The 20,743-nt window shown below is 37.7% G+C and overlaps 1 pseudogene across 1 annotated transcript; it reads left to right on the top strand.

The window, feature by feature from the left end:
* The first annotated feature begins 15,001 nt into the window (after positions 1–15,001).
* On the top strand, positions 15,002–17,735 carry LOC149016368 (wall-associated receptor kinase 2 pseudogene; annotated as a pseudogene). Its single transcript, XR_016173584.1, has 3 exons — positions 15,002–15,581; positions 15,703–15,888; positions 16,217–17,735. The product of XR_016173584.1 is annotated as a wall-associated receptor kinase 2 pseudogene (transcript).
* The last annotated feature ends 3,008 nt before the right edge of the window (positions 17,736–20,743 follow it).

Genomic DNA, 20,743 nt, shown 5'->3' with positions numbered 1-20,743 from the left:
ACGTGCTTCCCTATTTCCTCAACATCTCCATGAGTCACTTGCTTCCCTTCATATGATACAACTCTCTTCGTTCCCATGTTAAACCTTCCTTCCCCTCCTCCTCCTTTTCTTCCTAGTAAGTTCAAAGGTGGAAACATAAGTTAATGACTCAAGTATGCCATGAACTCCTCATCAAATTGGTTGGGTCAACTATGGCTACATGTGCCAGGTCCATTTCTTTCTCCCTTGTGGTGTGCTTGATAAAATCAGGAAGGAACAAGGTGGGTTGAGCTTTTGAGACCCTCATTTGCATAATCAAGATTTACTTGTAAAGGGGGCTGGAGGCTTTGGGAAAAATCCTAATAGTTATTGGACCAATTTCATTAAGTCAATTTATTTCCCCAACTGGGCTTGATTACCAGGATACCCAATGTGTTCAATACTTTTTTTCAATACTCAGACTTGGGAAAGTAAGTGGGTACCGATTTGCTCGAACTTGGGATGATAGCAACTAGTGACGTGAGTCCGAAGGATGTTATTTTTGAGTCTGATTGTCTTCAGTTGGTAAATTTTGGTGTTTGCAATCAATGGCATCTACTACCCTAGAAAAAAAAAATCAATTACAGAGCCCCTTACTATTAAGAATTAAAAGCTATAAATGGACAGCTCTGCTAAAGCAGTAAAGAGACATTTGTAATTGATTTTTTTTTTTCTAGGGGTAATAGATGCAATTGATTGCAAACATAGGAGGTCTATAATATGCCCCCCGAGAGGGGGATTGTTGTGGAAGATTATAAGGCTTTTCTTTAGTATTCTTCGTGTTGGTTCATTTCATATGTTTCTAAAGAATCCAATGGCATTGCTGATTCTTTAGCTATCTAGACCCTGTCTTTTGGCAAGTAAGACAGATTGGCCTTCTGTCACTCTGTGGCTTGTTGATGCTTGTGATTGTGTTCTCTTGCCATTCTTCACAATATATTTGCTTTCAACCGGAAAATGAAAAAAGAAATTGTAATAATTTTTTGGCGCTTCCCGATGTTCAGTCATTTATCCACCCCCATCCATAAGATTTAGTTTTTCTCTTTCTGTTTTATTAAAATTAGAATATATATATAATGGAAACTGGATTCATTCAATGCAATTGCAGAGCTTAGAATCCATTTGAATTGTGGATGGATTGTAGAACCCACATCAGGAAAAAGGGAGAACTAGTTTCTGTAATTGAACTTCCTAATAAGTTCATCATATGAAATGCTGCCAATAATAATTATAAAACCCAAAAGATATTTTTGAAACAATCTATTAAACATCGTGTAGAAGGCAGTTGGATTACTTCATGATATTTAAGGTTCTAATTGGATACGTGATTAGTTTTGTTCTTTGGTACATTTTTGTAGCATATTCCTTCTTGATATGGTACACTACGCCCCATGCAAGGCTGGTTGGTTTTTGATATTTGTCCCACTCAATCTTTCTCTCTTACGAGTTGAGATCGAGGATTATGATTGCCATACATTCCTAACTTCAGATCCACATGTTTATGGGTGAGACCCACCTCTACCCATCAATATTAGGCGAGCACGATCCTCTACCCCGACGCATAGAGGATCCCAACTCTTCTTAAAGGCATAATGTTGTAAGTCCAAAGGGAATTTTTCTCTTTCTATTCACCCACTGCTACTGATGAACTTATACCCAGTAACAATGTGTGCTATTTGTTCTTTGAATTGATCTTTCAAGAGCTACTAGCAACTAGCAATGAGAGAGCTCATGTCTTAGTGGAGTGGGCTCTCTCTCTCTCTCTCTCTCGAGAAAGCTTCAAAGAGCTACAAAAAAGTTGGATTGAGTAGTTGGGAGAGAGAGAGAGATTGAAGAGAAAGACATCCCCCATTTACTGTAGCTAACACCTCACCAGGCTCAAGAAGATTGCAATGTTATCTTTTATAATATTAGAGCAGGAGCCAGAGTACAAGTTAGCCAATGGACTATATGGAAGGACCCAACACTTTCGGAAACACCAGAAGAAATTCCACCCGAGGAGCATTGGAAAAGCCATTGACGTAAAGGGGCATGATTTTGAGCTTTTGACCTTTGGATCAGGGAGGAGGATGTGCTTTGGCTATGAGCTTGGACGTTGAACTCAGATGATTCAATCATACTTGGCAAACCTCGTACATGGGTTCCTTTAGAACTTGCCAAGTGATATGCAGCCCCAGAACTTGGACATGAATGATGTTTATGGTCTCTCTGCACTTAAAAAGATACCTCTTGTCACCATGGTCATAAACTTCACCACCTTCATCCCTTCACCAACTTGGCTTTTGTGTGGGTTGATTGCAATGATGTTCTTGGTGCTGCAATCATAGTTTGGTTTTGATCTTTCATCGAGAGCAGGGCCACAAGGCCTTACGAGTCTAGATTGATAATTTTGCCACACCAAATTTCACAGTTCAATTAGGATTTGAGAGCTACGTAATAGAACCAGTGGATGAGAAGACGATTGATTATAGTCACTGAGAACAGAAGTGAAGACGAACTCTTTGACCTTCTCCGTGGTTTTCAACTTTCTTCATATCCATCATCTTCTCGACGAAGGAGATGGAACACCACATCGGCAATCCATGACATTTTAGACATATATTAGTTTTTATTTCTTTCTGTAATCAGAATCAGCTCCTCCAAACATAGACATCTATAAGCCTCTATTTTCACATTGTAGAGCCACCTCAAACAACATTCTCAACAAGAATACACCCACATCTGCAGTACTAAATTAAAGTTTTCTTATACCTTTGTAAGCTCACAATGATAGGTGATCTCCTCCTGCATATATCCTATATGGGGCTGCAATTAGGGTAAGGTTGGGTTCCAGCTTCTAAATGCCATAACCTTGATCCTAAGTATTGTAGCATTACCCTAAGCCTAACTAGGCCAACACAAAATCAAGCACTCAACCCTAACCACTAATGCTCTGATCCAAGACCACCCTCAATCAACCCTGACCCATCCTCAAGACAATTTTTTTTTTTAGTCCAAACCTTGTTCAAGCTTAAGATAGGCCAAGGTGGGTTTAGGCCAAAAGGCCAAACTTACACCCCTAATATCAACGGTGTGCGTTAGATCAATGAAAAACTCGGGTAGGTCTCATGTCGCAAGATGAAGCAAACCAACAACAACTCTATAAAGGCTAGCAGCAAAATTAAGAAAAATAATTTTAAACCCACATCAGTAGCTACAAAATAAGAGGGATCAGCAAGTTATAATACTACCACTATAAAAATCTCTGGTGAGTCCCCCTTCAACCCCATAGTCAGTAGCCCCCGTGTGTCTTGTTTTTTTGAAAGAAAAACAAATCAGAGAATTCATTGTCGAGGGAGTGTCTGCGTTGGTCCTATCCACCCTGGGACCTTGTGTAATGCCCCGCATCTTTTTCTATTAATATTTTATTATTGTGGGTGAATGTGTCATTTCGGTCGAGGTCAGACATCGCTTGTGGATCCCACAGCAGTGGAATTAGACTGAACGGAAAACGAGGAAATGATCGGCATGATTTTCTGAACCTAGAGGTACTAATATTAACACCTCAAAGTGGGCTCTGCATAAGATATTACAGCGGGCCCACAAGCCCATAACAAAGCCCATTAGTCATATAATTAAATATATGCTATTATATATATATATATATATATATATATATAATTAACCGACTCAAGAGAGTTAAAGGGGGAAGATTGTTTGCTGCGTAGTGGAGAAGACACACAGAAGAGAATAAGATTAGAGGAGGAGGTGGCATTTAGAAAGTGTTAACGTGGGATAAGATTGAGAAATAAGATGAAGAAATGGAGAGGCAGCATGGGTGGAAATATAGGAAGGTTAGTTGAGAGAGACGGAGTGGAGAGAAGAGTGGAGTGAAGAACAAAGAAGTTGCAGAAGAGGAGAAAGAATTTTACCTATATGTGGAAGTGAAGTGAAGGCAAAAATCAGAGAGAATAACGTAGAGAAGAGAGAGGAAGTAGAGGAGGAAAGAGAAAAGAAAGAGAAAAGAAAGAGAAAGGAAAGTTGCAGTTGCAGAATGCATACAGGAAGAGAGAGAAGAAGAATAGAAGAAAGGAGAGAGAAAGAATGAAGAATGAATAATAAAAGAGAAAGAGAAAGTGGAGTGTGGTCATTGAAAGAGAAAGAGGGTAGAGTTGGAAGATTAATGGGATTTGTTGCTTGTGCGTGAGGTGAGTTGAGAGAACAGAGAAGAAGAGTTAAGGAGAGAGAAAATAAGTGGAGTGTTTAAGAAATTGAAGAAGAAAGAAGCCATTAAAGAATATTAAGAAGAGAAGAGAAGAGAGAGAACGAGTGGAGAGAGAAGATAGGTGAGAGAAAAGTAAAGAACGTGGAGAGAAGCCATTAAAGGCCTAGAGGAGAGAGAAAGCGTGGGGAGGAGAAGAGAGAAAAGGAGTGGAGAGAGAAGAGGAAGATAAGAGAGCAGAGAGAGGAAGACTGTAGGGAGGAGAGAGGAAAGGAAGAGGAGAGAGAAAGGAGGAGAGAGAATGAAGAGGAGAGAGGAAATAATATAAAAAGGGGAAAATTTCCCTTTTGGCTCCTGCGTTTTCATAATTGCCGTTGATCGATCGAGATGCAGGGAGAGCGGATTATGATGGAACAAAGGTCAAGACGCGCACGAAACAGGTAAGTAATATTGACCAAGCTATGTATGATAAATGGGTGTTTTCCTTTAATAGATATGTAGCATGCACATGGTAACATAAAGTCTATGTTATTTATTCGATGATGCAATTTATGGAAAGTATACGATATATGCCTTTGTGTGTTGAACAAAATGCATGGAATTGGATGACAGCTCAATGACTAGATTGAATTGGTTGAAATGGAATGTGGATAGTGTGCTTGAACTGTTAATCATGAATTTGCAAGAATGTTTATGCATGTTAAATGTAAATTATCATGCTTTCATATGTAAATGATGGAATGTCATGAACGTGTTCCAGAGGAGATTGAATGATATCATGCTCTCATGTTTAAATGATTGAATTGTATGGAATTGTGTCCAGCTTTACTCATATGAGACTGAATGATGATTGAAATGAAAAAATGTATATTGAAATGGGCAGAGCATGGTAATGCAATACTGGAATTGAAGATGAAAAGAGTAAAAGAAAAAGGAATAAAATGTAATGGCTTTTGTAAGTCCTGGTACTTATGTACCCAAATGGGAAGGCATGAAGCAAGACTGAAAAGTGAAAAGATTGAGTCTATGCCGATGGCAATCCACGAGGTGTACAAGGCCTTGTGCCTAGAAGCCACTTCGGTGGTCAAGAGACATAAGCCACTTCGGTGGTCAAGAGACTGAAGCCACTTCGGTGGTCAAGAGACTGAAGCCACTTCGGTGGTGAAGAGACGAAGCCACTTCGGTGGTGAAGAGACTGAAGCCACTTCGGTGGTGAAGAGACAAAGCCACTTCGATGGTGAAGAGACAGAAGCCACTTCGGTGGTGAAGAGATGTGTGCATCCGGTGGTGAAGGCAGCCCTTCGGTGGTGAAGAGATATGGCATCCTCCGGATTTGCCTAGGCTCAAGACTATAATGTCAGGTAACTGAAATGCAAGTAAAAGAAAAAGGAAAAAGGAAAAAGGAAAAAGGAAAAATGAACAGGAAAAGGATAATGGAAAAGGAAAGCGAAAGGAAAAATTGGAATGTATGTAGTTATATGATTATTGATGCATGATGAACTGCCTGACTTAATTACATGGTTGTCCTTTATTGCTTACTGGCCGCAAAGCTCATTATTGTAAATGTTGACAGGTACTCAGATACGTGATAAAGGCAAGGTGTTGTCATCTGTCAATGCCTTTAAAGTTGAAGATGTAATCTCATATTCCTTTTGTTACGTTTGATGTTTGTATAACTGGACTGTGCAGATATATATTCTTTTGCCTAGAAAAATGTTTTGTCTAGCATTTTGTTTTTATTGATTATAAAGAGGTGTTAATGAAGAGGAGATGTCATGTGCCCTAGTGGAATGTATATGATGTGGGCCCCATCAAGCCTGTGAAAACTGGGGTCGTGACACCTTGCATCATCATTGTCCCTGTGGCTGCCCTTGCATGACTGTAATAAAGGTTTGTTGAATGAAGCTATGGGAACAAATCTTTTTAGTGCTACTAATCTGATTGAGTTATGAATTATTCAAGTTGGGCATTTCAGGAAATCTCTGAGATATCTAATGCCCAACGACTTATAACATTAACTTCCTTGTCCTTCTCTTTGTTGATGATGATGGGAAAAAGTAAGTGGAACAAAAAATGAGGGTCTGGGAGGGGGACGGAGGGGTCTGTGTCTCAAGAGGGCTGATGTCTTACAGGGAAGTGCAGATTGTGCACAGAGGTGTGAACTTGCAGTGGGATGGATTTACAGACAGGGCAACAAAGTCTTGAAGCAGGGAATCAGGGGTAGGGATGGAGGAGTGATGAGTTCTACTCGCACTTCCTATAACAAAAATAGAATGACATTTTCCCCTGATTTTGGGCTAAATGGATATGTGCTTATTAATTTTAAGCACTTATTGAAAGAATGCAAAGAAAACTCTAATTTTGATAAGTAGGTTGCTTACCTTGATGGGTAAGTCTTATGTATTTATAAATAAACATGGTTGTTGTACAAGATTCGTTTACAATATTCAAATTTGAATTCAAAATAAAAAACTTGAATTCAAATTTAAAAACTTGAATCCAAAAATGAATTCAAAAACTTGAATTCAAAAATCAAATTCAAACCATAACAGATCCGTTATGGTCTTGCATCCCCCCTCAAACTCTGCATTGGCAAGTGCAAGAGTTTGTCTCTATGCTTGAAGAAAGCTTGTGATGTTAAGCCCTTAGTAAACACATCTGCAATTTGATCATCTAACCAAACAAAGTGCACTTTTATGGTGTTGTTCTGAACCAAGTCTCGGACAAAATGATAATCCACTTCTATATGTTTTGTGCAAGCATGTAACACTGGATTTGCAGCCATTTGTGTTGCAGACACATTATCACAATAAATGTCCATTCATCTTGGAAGTTGCACTTGCAAATCACGTAGAACATAAGAAAGCCATGGTAACTCAGATGCTGTGATGGCAAGGGATTTGTACTCAGCTTCTGTACTTGATCTAGATATTGTAGGTTGTTTCTTGGAAGACCATGATAATAAATTATCCCCAAGAAAAGTGCAAAACCCACTAGTTGATCGGCGTGTGTCTAGACATCCTGCCCAATCTGTATCAGTGTAAGCAGCTATGAAAGAAAGTTGGGTTGGTTTCAAGAGAACATTAGCACCAATAGTATGCTTGTAGATGATCTTCTATGGGAGATTGAATGAATTGACACACTTGATTGGCTGCATAGGAGATATCTGGTCTAGTGATCGTCATACATTGTAAGGCTCCTACTAATTGTCTGTATGGTGTTGGATCAGGTAGGGGATAATCTGTTGTTGATGATAACTTTGTTCCCACTGCAATTGGGCTTGTGCATGGCTTTGAAGTCTCCATTCCTATAGACTTTAATAAATCGATGGAGTATTTACTTTGAGTGAGTAAAAGACCATCTAAACTTCGATTAGCCTCAATTCCCAAGAAGTAATGCAAATGTCCCAAATCTATCATTGCAAATTCTTTGCTCAGGCTTTGAATAACCTCTTGAATTGCAGCTTCATTGGCTCCTGTCAATATTATATCATCTACATATGACAACAATACTGTCATTGTACCTTGGGTTTTGCGTGTAAACATGGAAGAATCTGCCACGCTTTGCTTGAAACCTTCTCATTGTAGGTATGTTTTGAATCTGTGAAACCAAGCTCGTAGAGCTTGCTTGAGACCATAAATTGCTTTTTGTAGATGAAAAATATGTGTTAGTTTAGATGTGCAAACAAACCCCTGTGGTTGTTCCATGTAAACATCTTCTGCTAAGTTGCCATTCAAGAAGGCATTTTTCACATCAAGTTGATGTACTGGCCATGATTTTGATAGTGCAACGGTTAATACTGTCCAAATGGTGGCTGGTTTTACAACTGGACTAAATGTTTCATAAAAGTCCACTCCTACCTGCCGGTTGAACCCCTTGGCAACTAATCGTGCCTTGTATCTCTCAATGGAACCATCACTTTTTGTCTTGATCCTGTACACCCACTTACAACCTACAATATTCATACTCTTAGAGTAAGGCACCAAGTTCCTAGTCTAATTATCTATCAAGGTTTTGTATTCTTTTTGCATTGCATCAATCCACTTTGGGTCTTTTGAGGCTAATTTATAGGTTTTAGGTTCAGTCGGGATGTTGGAGATGGTGGTAAGAAAGGTTTGAGGTATGGGTGTCTAATAGTGAGTAAAGAGAGAGGGGTTTTTGGTTTGGCGGAATTGGTTTTACTCCTAGTAATCATAGGATGAGATGGTTGGGGCTGTGGTTGGTCTATTGTCGGTGGGGATTGATTAACATCTTGGGTTGGATTTGCCATTGATATGGCTGGTGATGATGTTGTAGGGGTTGTTTGTGATGGTTGGTTGTTTGAAATAGGTGAAGAAGAATGTGAAGTGAGTGGAGGCACATTTGGTGGGGTGTGTGGGATGAAAACAGATAGAGAAATAAGTTCGATGGGTGGTTTGTTTGATGATTGGTGTGATGGGGGATTTGAAAAGGGAAATTCCTTTTCTTCAAAAATAACATGTCTAAATAAATATACCTTGTCAATGTCCTTATCTAAACATCTATAACCCTTGTGATAAAGACTATAACCAAGAAAGACACAAGCCTTGGACTTTGGCGATAATTTGTCTTCTCTGTAGGGTGTCAAGTTGGGGTAACAAAGGCAGCCAAAAACTCTCAATAAACAATAATCTGGTTTTAAGCCAAACAGTGCTTCATGAGGAGATTTTCCTTGCAATACCGGTGCAGGTAAACGGTTTATTAAATAGACAGCAGCAGTAAAGGCTTCTAACCAATATTCTTTGGGCATGTGAGCTTGGAATAGAAGGGATAAACCCATCTCTGTAATGTGTCTGTGGTTTTTTTTTCTGAAACTCCATTTTGTTCTGGAGTATGAAGACATGAAATCCTGAATACAATGCCACATTCATCAAGATAGTTTTTGAAAGCTCCCCTTGTTAACTCTAAGGCTCCATCACTTTGAAAAATTTAATAGAAGTAGAAAGCAAGTTTTCAGCCATATTTTTAAAATGTTTGAAACAATGAATTGCATCTGATTTAAATCGCAAAGGATAAAACCAAGTAAATCGACTGAAATCATCAACAAAATAATATATGAATTGAATCCACTAATTGACAAAGTTTTAGTGGGACCCAACAAATCACAATGAATAAGCTGTAATGGTTGAGTAGTTCAACTAACTGAAATAGAAAATGGTAATTTGTGATGTTTACCAAGTTGGCAAGCGTCACAAATTTTATTGGATCCAAGTGTTTCAAAGGAATTAAATAAGACATTATTTCTCAAATGAGTAAGTACTGTAGAAGAAGGATGACCAAGCCGACGATGCCAAATATCAAAAGGAGCTTTATTTCCATAAAGAGTCAAAGGAGACACAGCATTGGCCGAGAAAGAATACAATTTATCTTTGACTGGACCCTTCAGTAGAGTGATGCCTAACTCCAAATCCGTATGTCATTAAAAGATAAATGATTTGAATTTGTTTTCAAAGTTGAGGAGCCTATATGAGTTATAGGGAATTTCTTACCATCACCAACTGAAACCTGGTCTTCTCCTTTGTAAGTGGCAGATCGATGTAGCATGGCTGGATCAAATGACATATGGTTCGTAGCACCGAATCTGGTATCCACTATGCATCCTTATGTGGTGTAATGTGTTGGGTATTTTGGGTACCATGTAAGCCAGCATAAGGAATGTGAGGTGGTGGATTATAATTATTTCGGCTCTGGTTATAACAGAAATAGCATCTATTGGCCGAATGGCCTTGCTTAGCACATATTTGACATTTGAAGGAATTAGTATTAAAGGTGTTTTGGTTTGGTCGGTTATAGGAATTTTGAGATCTTGGAGGGCCATTTGATGAATTTCGGAAGTCAGATCTAGGTGGGTTTCGGTTGTTGGGTGGATAGGAATTAATACTATTATTAGGCCGATTAAATTTAGGCTGATCTGTAACAAGTAATGCAGTAGGGGAATGGGAATCAGTTAAGATTGATTGGGTGTTCCCATAGCCACGGCGTAACCGTTGCTCATGAGTAAGTAGTTTGGCCCTAAGGTTGGTAAAGGTAACAGGTGGGGTAATATTTTCCACAGTGATGATGAAAGTGAGATAATCCAAACCAAAACCATTTAGTGTATATGTTACCAAGTTAGAATCATTTACCTTGTCATTGATTGCCGCTAAGGAATCAGCGATGGACTTAATTTTGTGAAGATAGTCCGTAATTGTGCTCGTTCCTTTATTGATCATCTGCAATTCACTACGAAGATAAGTCCTTTGAGCAGTGGACTGTTGTTGAAAAAGTTGTTCAAGAGAATCCCATACATTTTTCGTTGTTTGAAGGCCAAGAATATGAGAAGAAAGAGATGGTGTGAGGGTGGCATTGATGCATGCTCGAACAAAATGATCATTCTTTCTCTAGGTTTGAAATTCTGGATTCGGCGTTTGAGTTTCTCCAGTAGTGACAATTTGATTTGGCATTGATCCAGTACCATCAAGATGATGCATAAGATCACAGGTAATAAAAATGGATTCTAATTGTTCTCTCCACATGAGATAATTTGCTCCATCAAGCTTGACAGAAACAAGGTTGGAGAGATTGGTAATGGGGAATGGAGTGTTAGCAGTGGCCATTGAAAATATAGTGTTTTGGGGGGGGGGGGGAATCTCAAAACCTTAGCTCTAATACCATGAAAGAATGCAAAGAAAACTCTAATTTTGATAAGTAGGTTGCTTACCTTATGGGTAAGTCTTATGTATTTATAAATAAACATGGTTGTTGTACAAGATTCGTCTACAATATTCAAATTTGAATTCAAAATTAAAAACTTAAATTCAAATTTAAAAACTTGAATTCAAAAATCAAATTCAAACCATAACAGATCCGTTATGGTCTTTCACTTATAGATTGCCTTGTCACTCTTTCCTATAGCAAAATTGATGCTCAATAGTATCGGCCCCATCTGGATCTGTTGGTCTAGTGTACTTTTATGCCTCTATATTCTCTTAAGGTACGAGAATGTTCAGATAGACCCTTTGTCTTGTTGTTGTTTAATTTTGAACCAAATAAATCAGAAGGGAGATGTGATGTTCATGTGGTTAATAGATACTTTATATTTTGTTCCAATAACAGATCACCAACTCCCTTGATGGGTACAAACATAAAAATTTGTAGGTGCAATGTCTTTGAATAGGCTCACGTTTTGAAATAGAATGTGATTGGCCTGACATTATGGCACTTGTTACTCCATACTGGCAACAAACAAATAGACTAGCTCTGTTCATAATCTCTTTCAAGATAAAAGGCTAGCTGAACCTTAAGTTTGTTCTAGATACGTTATTGAACATGGATATATGTCAAATTACCCAGTTCAATTCTGTCAGCTAACTTCATGTTCTTCTATCATCTTCACAAATATATTTATGGGCAATAGATCACATCATCAAAATAAAGGAACGATTCTCATAGGAATATAATTTTTTGATGCTCCTATTTGATTCTTAATATGAAAGTTGCAGAAGTAGACACACAAAACCTACGCACAACAATGAATGCACAAGCACTGAAAAGCTATGCAGCTCACTGTATTATTTAATCAAGAACTTATTCTGGTTTGGGCATCACATAAAGGGGGGGGATGTTGGAGTGAGGAAGCAAAACAAATTTTAAAAAGCGATAGACTAAAAGAAAGAGCTAGATATTGGGCAAGGAATATGGTGGACAGGGAAGTTTCAGATCTTAGAAGCTAGCCCCATACCAAAGTCAATCCCAAAACCACCCCAACTGTTTGAGAAATCACTTCCATAGTAACAAAGGAAGAAAAATGAAATTACTTTTGCAAGAAGGGATCAAAAGATAAAGTTTGCCACTAGCCAAGGAATATGATGCATAGAGAATTTTTCAGATAAAAGAAGCTAGCCCTGGACCAACAACAACATCAGGCACCCCCCCCCCCCTAGTATTTGGGAAATTACTTTTTAACATCTTGGGGAGAGAGTGGGGTTGGGGTGGGTTTAGGCGTGGTTTCGAATCATTAACTTATTATGGAGAGCCCGAAATCCTCTGCCTTCACTAGATACAAAGGACATCCTTAAATGACCAAGCAGATGACAGACAAGCAAACACAACAAAACCACGCAACACCAGTTAGTCAACTTAGACATTCGCATAACCAGTCATAACGCACCTCTAATGCGTTGTCTGAGAAATCATAATATATCACAGCATTACATCCCAATTTGTGGGGATGCTCTTTCCCAACATGAACCTGTGACTAGGTCACAATGGAGCAACCTCAATGTTCCACTGAGGTTTCCAACCTTACAATTTTTTCATCTTAAATACCACAAAATACCTACTGCAAATTAAACCCAGCTTTCCCCACCAAATCATGACAACAGTTGTTCCACCACATGCCTAAAACGTAGAGTAGAGAGACAATATTGCAGTGGACCTCACTAAGTAAAAATTCAGAGTGACTAGCAAAACATGGAGATTCTCTAGTTGTAGAAATCAAGTGAAGAGCTAAATTTTTTTCTTAAAGGAAGGGGCAGTTGAAAATACCATTGTTATCAAGGCATCAGCCAAGATGCCTAGGCGGGTTTTTGACCCCTAGGTGCTATGATGCTTTTTTAACATGTAAGATTTTGGCCTCTTATTGCCTAGGTGCTGCCACCTTGTGCGTAATATTGCTACCAAGGGGCTAAAGCAGTCACTTTTTGACATTTTGTGCCTAGTTGTTATTTATTTTAACATCATTAGGTGGAGAATTATTCCAAATAATGCTAAGAATTTTGTTTTCCAATTCGGACTCTGACATAATTATTGGTATCATTCGGAAAAATTCGATGTAGAAGAATAATTCAGTAATTACTCAAACAATTGAATAATTATGTGTACCATATAGGTAAAGGTAAGTCAAGGTTTGAACTTTAAAATATCAGAATTCAGTATCGTATATGGTTAAGTGATTTATGGAGACATGTTGTTTTATGTAGGAGATGCGTCTCCATTGGGGCGGGAGGAAGTTACCAAAGCCTAATTGAAAGTGGCTTTTCCAAAAGTCTCCAAAAGTCCAGATCGCAAACTCAGAATCAACTCTTCTTCTCAGTACACTCATTCAATCACAATTTGATCACAGGAGGAAAGAATTGATGAACTTAGATCGTGATTAGATGGAGAGGAAATTAAGTAGATACAAAGAATTCAAACGTATGGAATGATCTAGAGAGAGTTGAAGGTGTCAATGCCCCATTTAGGGGGCGAAAAACTGCCACCACTGATTTTGACTTTTGGAATCAACCCAAAAGATAATAACCACAGGAGGGTTGATGGCATGAATTCTGAACTTGAACCATGAAAGCAAGAGAGAGAGAGAGAAAGCTCTTCTTAAGGTTATGGGATTGGTACCCGTCAATTTGGTTTTGGATCAGAACGAAAGAAAAATCAGCCTAGGATCTTAGAATTTGAATCTGTTGAACAATGAAAGCGATAAAGAAAGCTCTTCTTATGGTCATGGGATTGGTACCCATCAATTTCGTTCGTAACTCAATTAAAAGTGGTGAGTCAAGTCAATAGGTGCCCTTCAAATATCATATTATTTTATTTGATAATGTGCTTAGAGATGTAAATACGTTTTCCGATATTAAATCTCAATTATAAATTTAATCTTTGAGAAGGATGGATTGTTTTGAGTCTATTTGATTAAGTGGACCATTGGACCATTTGCATTGTTCATTTGGTGGTTGGCCTTAAGGTCGAAGTTAGGATTTAACATCGAGAAGGGCCAAGTATTAATATTTCAACACAAAATAAAATTACTTTTCTTCTCATAAATAATTTCTCCAACCGGAGGGCTATACACTAATTTCATGTGTAGGAAGAAGGTTGGAAAAATGCTGAAGGGAGAAACTTCAAAAAATTGCTCTGCCTTTGACTGGGCTTTTGTGGTCCCATAAACCCACTCCCTTTAGAAAGAATAAAAACAAAATCATCATCCCCCACCACCCAAAAAAAAAAAAAAAAAAAAAAAAAAAAACCAAGAGAAAAAGGAGAAAAAACTAAAAGACTTGATGGAATGCCAAGTGATGATATGAAAGGTCTTTTGGTAGTTAGTACAAGTTATTCAACATTTTATTTTCCAACAATTATGGAAGGCCATGTGATGATAATAAAAGCTCAATAGCGCTTATTCACATCTTTCAAGATATGAAAATTCCATTGTAATTATCTAGAAATTTTTGAATAAGAAAATGGAAATGAGCTTGGAAAGTTTTTTAAGGGGAAGAAGGTTCTAAGAAATTGCCTTGCTCATTTTTGTTGATTTAGCAGCAGAGGAAGTAGTAGTAGCAGGTTATGTAACCGAAAAATTCAGGTACAAATTTGGTTTATCTTTCATCGCTTCTCGTTTTCAATTCCTTTATTGGGCTAATTGATAGAAGATGAAGTAATTAAGTAGTTTGGCTGAGTAGTGGTCGATTGGTACCCTGTACAAGCATTTCTGTAGAAGATCAGATGGAAATCATAAGCTTAGCCATCGTTGTGAATCCTTTGGTGGTGTTGCTATTTCTTTTTTCATTAGTAGAAATAGCCACGGCAGTTCCACCACCACTAGCCTTGCCGGGTTGCGATAGCAAATGTGGAGATATAGACATACCCTACCCTTTTGGCCTCAGGGAAGGTTGCTTCAGAGATCCTGACTACCAAATCACATGTGATGCCCGGAATGCCCTAAACCCTACTATGGAATCAATTCCGATGAGGTTCTTGAGATATCATTATTGAAAGCTCATGTCGTTCTGACGTTACTCTAATGCTACTGATGACTGCTTCAGTAGTACAACAAAGATAACAAACTCAGCCTATGGGGTATATAGCGTGGCAGATTCACCGTTCAGGTTCTCAGCCACCCGCAATAAGCTCATAGGCATAGGTTGCAACACTCTTGCCTACTTAGATTCAAATTTTAGTCAAGATGACATAAATGTAATTGGTGCGTGCGTATCATTGTGTGGTGAGTTGGCGAGTGTGATAAATGGGTCTTGCTCTGGAATTGGTTGTTGCCAGACCCCAATACCTTTGGGTCTCAAAAGAGTTCAGGTGACTATCAGAGGTCACGCTTTTTACCACAAATCGAATGGGTTCGACCCTTGCAGCTTTGCTTTCATAGGTGATTATGAATACTTCAACTTTGAATCATCACATCTTTTAAGAAACAAATTTGATAGATCAGAGATCCCAGTTGTGTTGGACTGGGCGATTGGCAACGACGCATGCGGACCAAACAGCTATCCCTCTACTTCAACCAATGCCCCTGGCTACAATTGTACCTGCAACGATGGTTTTGAAGGCAACCCTTATCTGCCTGATCAAGGATGCCAAGGTAAGTATCTTTTCTTGAGTCCTTACTCCTTAGTTTGTTGTTGTCAGTCGTTCATCTAGATTTCGTTACAGTAGCTAATAGCTTTTCTTCATTCTTGTGATGTGGTATGGTTTTGATGAAGACATAAATGAGTGTGAATCTACTAATAACTGCGATAGGAATGCTATATGCAATAATACCTATGGGAACTATACCTGCCAATGCCAAGAAGGCTACCGTGGTGATGGAATGCTATATCGATCGATCGCAAAAGAAACGGTACATGGTTCTGGCTGTACTAAAGACATGACAATTATAATTGTTGCAGGTAATTTTATTTATTGATAATAAATTTTCTATTTTCTTGCTTGGTTCTTTTATGAAATCCTCCTTTGCAAAAGAATATTTCCATCAGATAAGCTTAGAATGTAGGCCACCCAACAGTTTGACTTACTAATTTATTGAGTAAACTTGGAATTATTTTTCAATCTACCTTGACTTGAATTTGGAAAATGTAAGAGAATCAAATCGTAAAATACCAAAAGAGGAAAGAGAACCAATCAAAAGACCTCTTATTGCATTCAATCCCAATCCAAAATGGGTAATTATTTGTTTAAAAATCCTCAAATGTTCTAAATCTTACTTTATGCATGTAGGTACCGTTGCAGGTTTCCGGGTTTTTTCTGCCTTTATTTGGGTTTTGTATTGGGCAATTCAAAGAAAACATAGACAAAGAGAAAAATTCTTCAATCAAAATGGAGGTCTGTTATTGCAACAACAAATTACTTCAAAGAAAGGGGAAAAAGATATTGCCAAAATTTTCTCTATTGAGGCATTAAAGAAGGCAACTAATAACTTCCATGAGAGTCAAATAATTGGCGAAGGTGGCTTTGGTAGAGTTTATAAGGGTGCCTTATCAAGTGGCAAAGTAGTTGCCATTAAGAAATCCAAAATTGCAGACAAAGGTCAGATTATACAGTTTATAAATGAGGTTGATATCCTCTCTCAAATCAATCATAGGCATGTGGTGAAGCTTTTGGGTTGTTGCTTAGAGATTGAGGTTCCATTATTGGTTTATGAATTCATTTCTAATGGAACCCTCTCTGAACATATCCATAGAAAGAATCAAACACCTAGTCTTTCATGGGGAAATCGTTTAAGAATTGCTGCAGAAACGGCCGATGCTCTAGCATATTTGCACTCTTCTCATGAAGTACCTATCTTTCATAGAGATGTCAAGTCTTCAAATATATTATTGGATGATAAATATAGGGCTAAGGTATCTGATTTTGGAGCTTCGAGATTGGTTCCTTTGGATGAGACTCAAAAGATGACAAAGATTCAAGGGACTCATGGATACTTAGACCCAGAATGTCTTCTTACAGGCCAGCTAACTGATAAAAGTGATGTTTATAGTTTTGGAGTTGTTCTGTTGGAGCTTTTGACTGGAAAGGAATCACTTTTATTTGAAGAATCTGGGAAGTGTACAACACTAGTGTCATATTTTTTATCTTCAATGAAAGATGGGAATCTTTTTAATATTATTGATGACATAATATTAATTGATGGGAAGAGAGAACAATTATTGGCTGTCAATGAACTTGCAAGAGACTGCCTAAAGGATACAAGGGAAGATAGACCAACAATGAGGGAAGTTGCAAAAGAGCTTGATTCTTTGAAGATGTTCTACGAACAATCTTCGACACAACATAATCAAGAGACTAAACCTTTTCTAGGTGAACCATCGACAAATTCTACTGATGCAACTTTTGAAATGGAGATGAGTTATACTGTAACTGATGATGATCATAGCTTCGTGGCAAGGTAATCTTTTATTGACATGGCATTATACTCTATCTTTATGGATATATATCCAATATCAATTTATTCTTGGATTTCTTCTATGTGCATGTGAGAGAAAGGCAAGTGCTAGTGAAATTCACTGAAGGTGTGTCTTTCTTGATGGATTATATCCGGAGGCCTGATCTGTGTGGTTGTACGATTGAACATAAAATTTCTCTATTATATCTTAAGGAGTTAGTTCATTTGGTAAAAACCAACACTTCGTAATTAAGTTGTTATAAATTTTTATTTTGATTATTTTAGGTAAAATCACAATTAGATTGAAGTGTGCATATGATTGTTCTAATCCTTAAATTATATATCTCTATTCAAAGTGAAAAGAAAATTGGCTTCGTTGTTTCTTCGTTGAAACTGACATGCTTCCCTATTTCGTCAACATCTCCATGAGTCCCTCCTTTGCTTCCCTTTATACTATACAACTCTCTTCGTTCCCAAGCAAACCTTCCTTTCCCTCCTCCTCCTTTTCTTCGTAGTTAGTTCAAAGGTCGAAACATAAGTTATTGACTCAAGTAGGCCATGAACTCCTCATCAAATTGGTTGGGTCAACTATGGCTACATATGCCAAGTCCATTTCTCTCTCCCTTGTGGTGTGCTTGATACATTTATTAGGAAGGAACAAGGTGGGTTGAGCTTTTGAGACCCTCATTTGCATAATCAAGCTTTACTTGTAAAGGAGGCTGGAGGCTTTGGAAAAAATCGTAATAGTTATTGGACCAATTTCATTAAGTCAATTTTTTCCCCAACTGAAGACAATCAAACTCAAAAATAACATCCTTCGAGCTCACGTCACTAGTTGCTATCATCTCAAGTCCGAGCAAATCAGTACCCACTTGCTTTCCCAAGTCTGAGTATTGAATAGATTTCGGTGTTTGCAATCAATGACATCATCTACTACCCCTAGAAAAAAGATCAATTACAAAACCACATACTATTAAGAATTAAAAGCTATAAATGGACAGCTTTGCTAAAGCAGTAAAGGGACATTTGTAATTAATTCTTTTCCAGGGGTAATAGATGTAATTGATTGCAAACACAGGGGAGTCTATATGTAATATGCCCCTGAGATGGTGGTTGTTATGGAAGATTGTAAGGCTTTTCTTTGGTATTCTTTGTGTTGATCAGTTTCATATCTTCTACAGCAAGGTGGGAAGCTTCATACAAACTTAGCATTCCCTTTGCATCCATTATACATCTAGCCTTGAAATTGTCCGCTTGCCTTTCAAGTGATTGAACACCCAATTCATGATCCACAATTTTAGGTCAAATCATGGGATAAAGAAAGATAAAGACAGAAAAGAAAAGGGGTTCTGTTCTAACTATTTGTGGAATCTGTCTACTACCTTGAGTCAGCTTATACCCATGTTGTCTAAGGAGTCTAAATCGAAGAGCTATAGCATGAAGATCAATTTCCTGTGTTCTCTTTTCCATATCTTCGATGCAAACAATAGTATCCAGGGCTTTTCTTGTTGTCCTCTTGAAAGAGGTATTGTAAACCAAGTCTCTCTATGTCATCAATCAGCTCGAGTAAATCTAGAGGCTTCATGCCCTTATCATCAAGCCTACGCCATACTTCCTCTTCCAATTTCTTGGCTTTGCTGTTGTATGCCCCATCCTTCTGCATGTGGAGTAAATTTGTTGCCAATGGAGTGCGAGAGTGAAGCATGTAAAGTTTTTCCATTGAGAAGAATTAAAAGTTCAGGACATGACAAGATAAATCGAAAAATGAATAAGAATTATGGCTAATTACCCTGGAATCACTATTTATCAGATGCTGTTGTAGTTTTCTGATCTTCTTTGAGGTGTTGTTTCAATAATATCAGGGTATTTGATACTTGATGAAATCAAACATGGATGATGATGGGAACCATGGGTGACGACAAAGTCTTTGTGGGAGATTAATTCTATAATGAATGAAACCAGCAGCTTTGGAGTAGTAACAACAGGTGCAAAGGATATTTTGAAGATGAAGAGCAATGGTTGCTTGATTAATTTGATGCCAAACCACCAAAAGTATAAAGATCTATATATAGTCACAAAATGTGCTTCTTTTTTCTCCCCTTTCTTTTTAAATATATTAACCATCTTCACCCAGTCCTCTACTCTTTATGGTGCGTTTTTCAATTCTGATTCACATGATAAATAGGGTAATTGTGGTTCATCACCTTCGATCTTTTCTTAAAAATATGCTATTATATTTATTAGAAAAATTAGCTAAAAAGAGGGAATCAAGAAGAATTAATCTACAAAATAAGAAATTACTATTTGAGAAACTCATGATAGAATTAACATACCTCTTCGAAGATAAATTCCAACCTTGTAGAGATGATATAAGAAAAAAAGAAGATCTAGCACCATTGTAGCAAAAGTGAAAGATGAGACTTGAAGATTATCACCACAAAAAGAACCACGATCGATGACAAAGATCTCACAAGCAATCAGGATGATCACCCCAGCTGGACAAGTATACCATCACTTGGTATTTTAAGCTTCTAAAAAATTCTTATCCCTTTGCATGTGTGACCTTGAGATTTATATATATCTCTAGGGTGGAGATGACTAGCCATAAAGTCCACCCTAAGTAAGATGCTAGCCCACTAATGCTCATATCCAGAATGCCCTTAAGGCTTACCTTGACAATTACTAGAAAGCCCCCACAAGAATTAGGGAACAAAATTACAGAACTGCCATTAATAAAACAAAACAAATTGGTTTTGCAACAAATAGAGAAGAAAAAAATAAGTTTTTACTAATAACTAAAAACAAATTTGCAAAACCATTTTATCAATAAATCCTTTCAAAAGGCAGTCTGTAGGTGCGCGTACACTTTCGCAATTGTCAAGTCACTGGTAATGGAGCACTAGTCACTAAGATCAACACTCAACGTACACATAATCTTTTCATGGATGGACTCCACAGATTCAAAGTGTACTAACCATAGAGAGACTAGTCCTCATATCTCCCATAGTCTGAGCAATTTTAACTTGCACCCCTCAAACCCATCATAGTCCAATAATGCATATTTAGACAATAATACATTATGATGGGTGCAGTCAAGTCAAGGACTACAATGTGGTTAAACCAATTGATCATCCATAAAATCAGTCCAAACAATCCAATGGACCAAATAACCACATAAATCATCATAAACAATAAATGCCACATATAATCAAAATAACCTTACAAATGTCCAATGTGAATGTGCAAGTAAAATAATAATATGTGTTGGGCCACATAATTCCTACAATATTTATAAACAGTATATGACATTTTTCTTACATTTTATGTTTGAAGTATGATGCTAAACGATTTGGTTGAATGTT

This window comes from Hakea prostrata, chromosome 5 (genome assembly GCF_041222555.1).
Source record: "Hakea prostrata isolate BN-2017 chromosome 5, UWA_Hpros_2, whole genome shotgun sequence".
NCBI classification, from domain to species: Eukaryota; Viridiplantae; Streptophyta; class Magnoliopsida; order Proteales; family Proteaceae; genus Hakea; species Hakea prostrata.
Note: the sequence above shows the minus strand (reverse complement) of the source record. Positions and strands in the feature narration are given on the sequence as shown.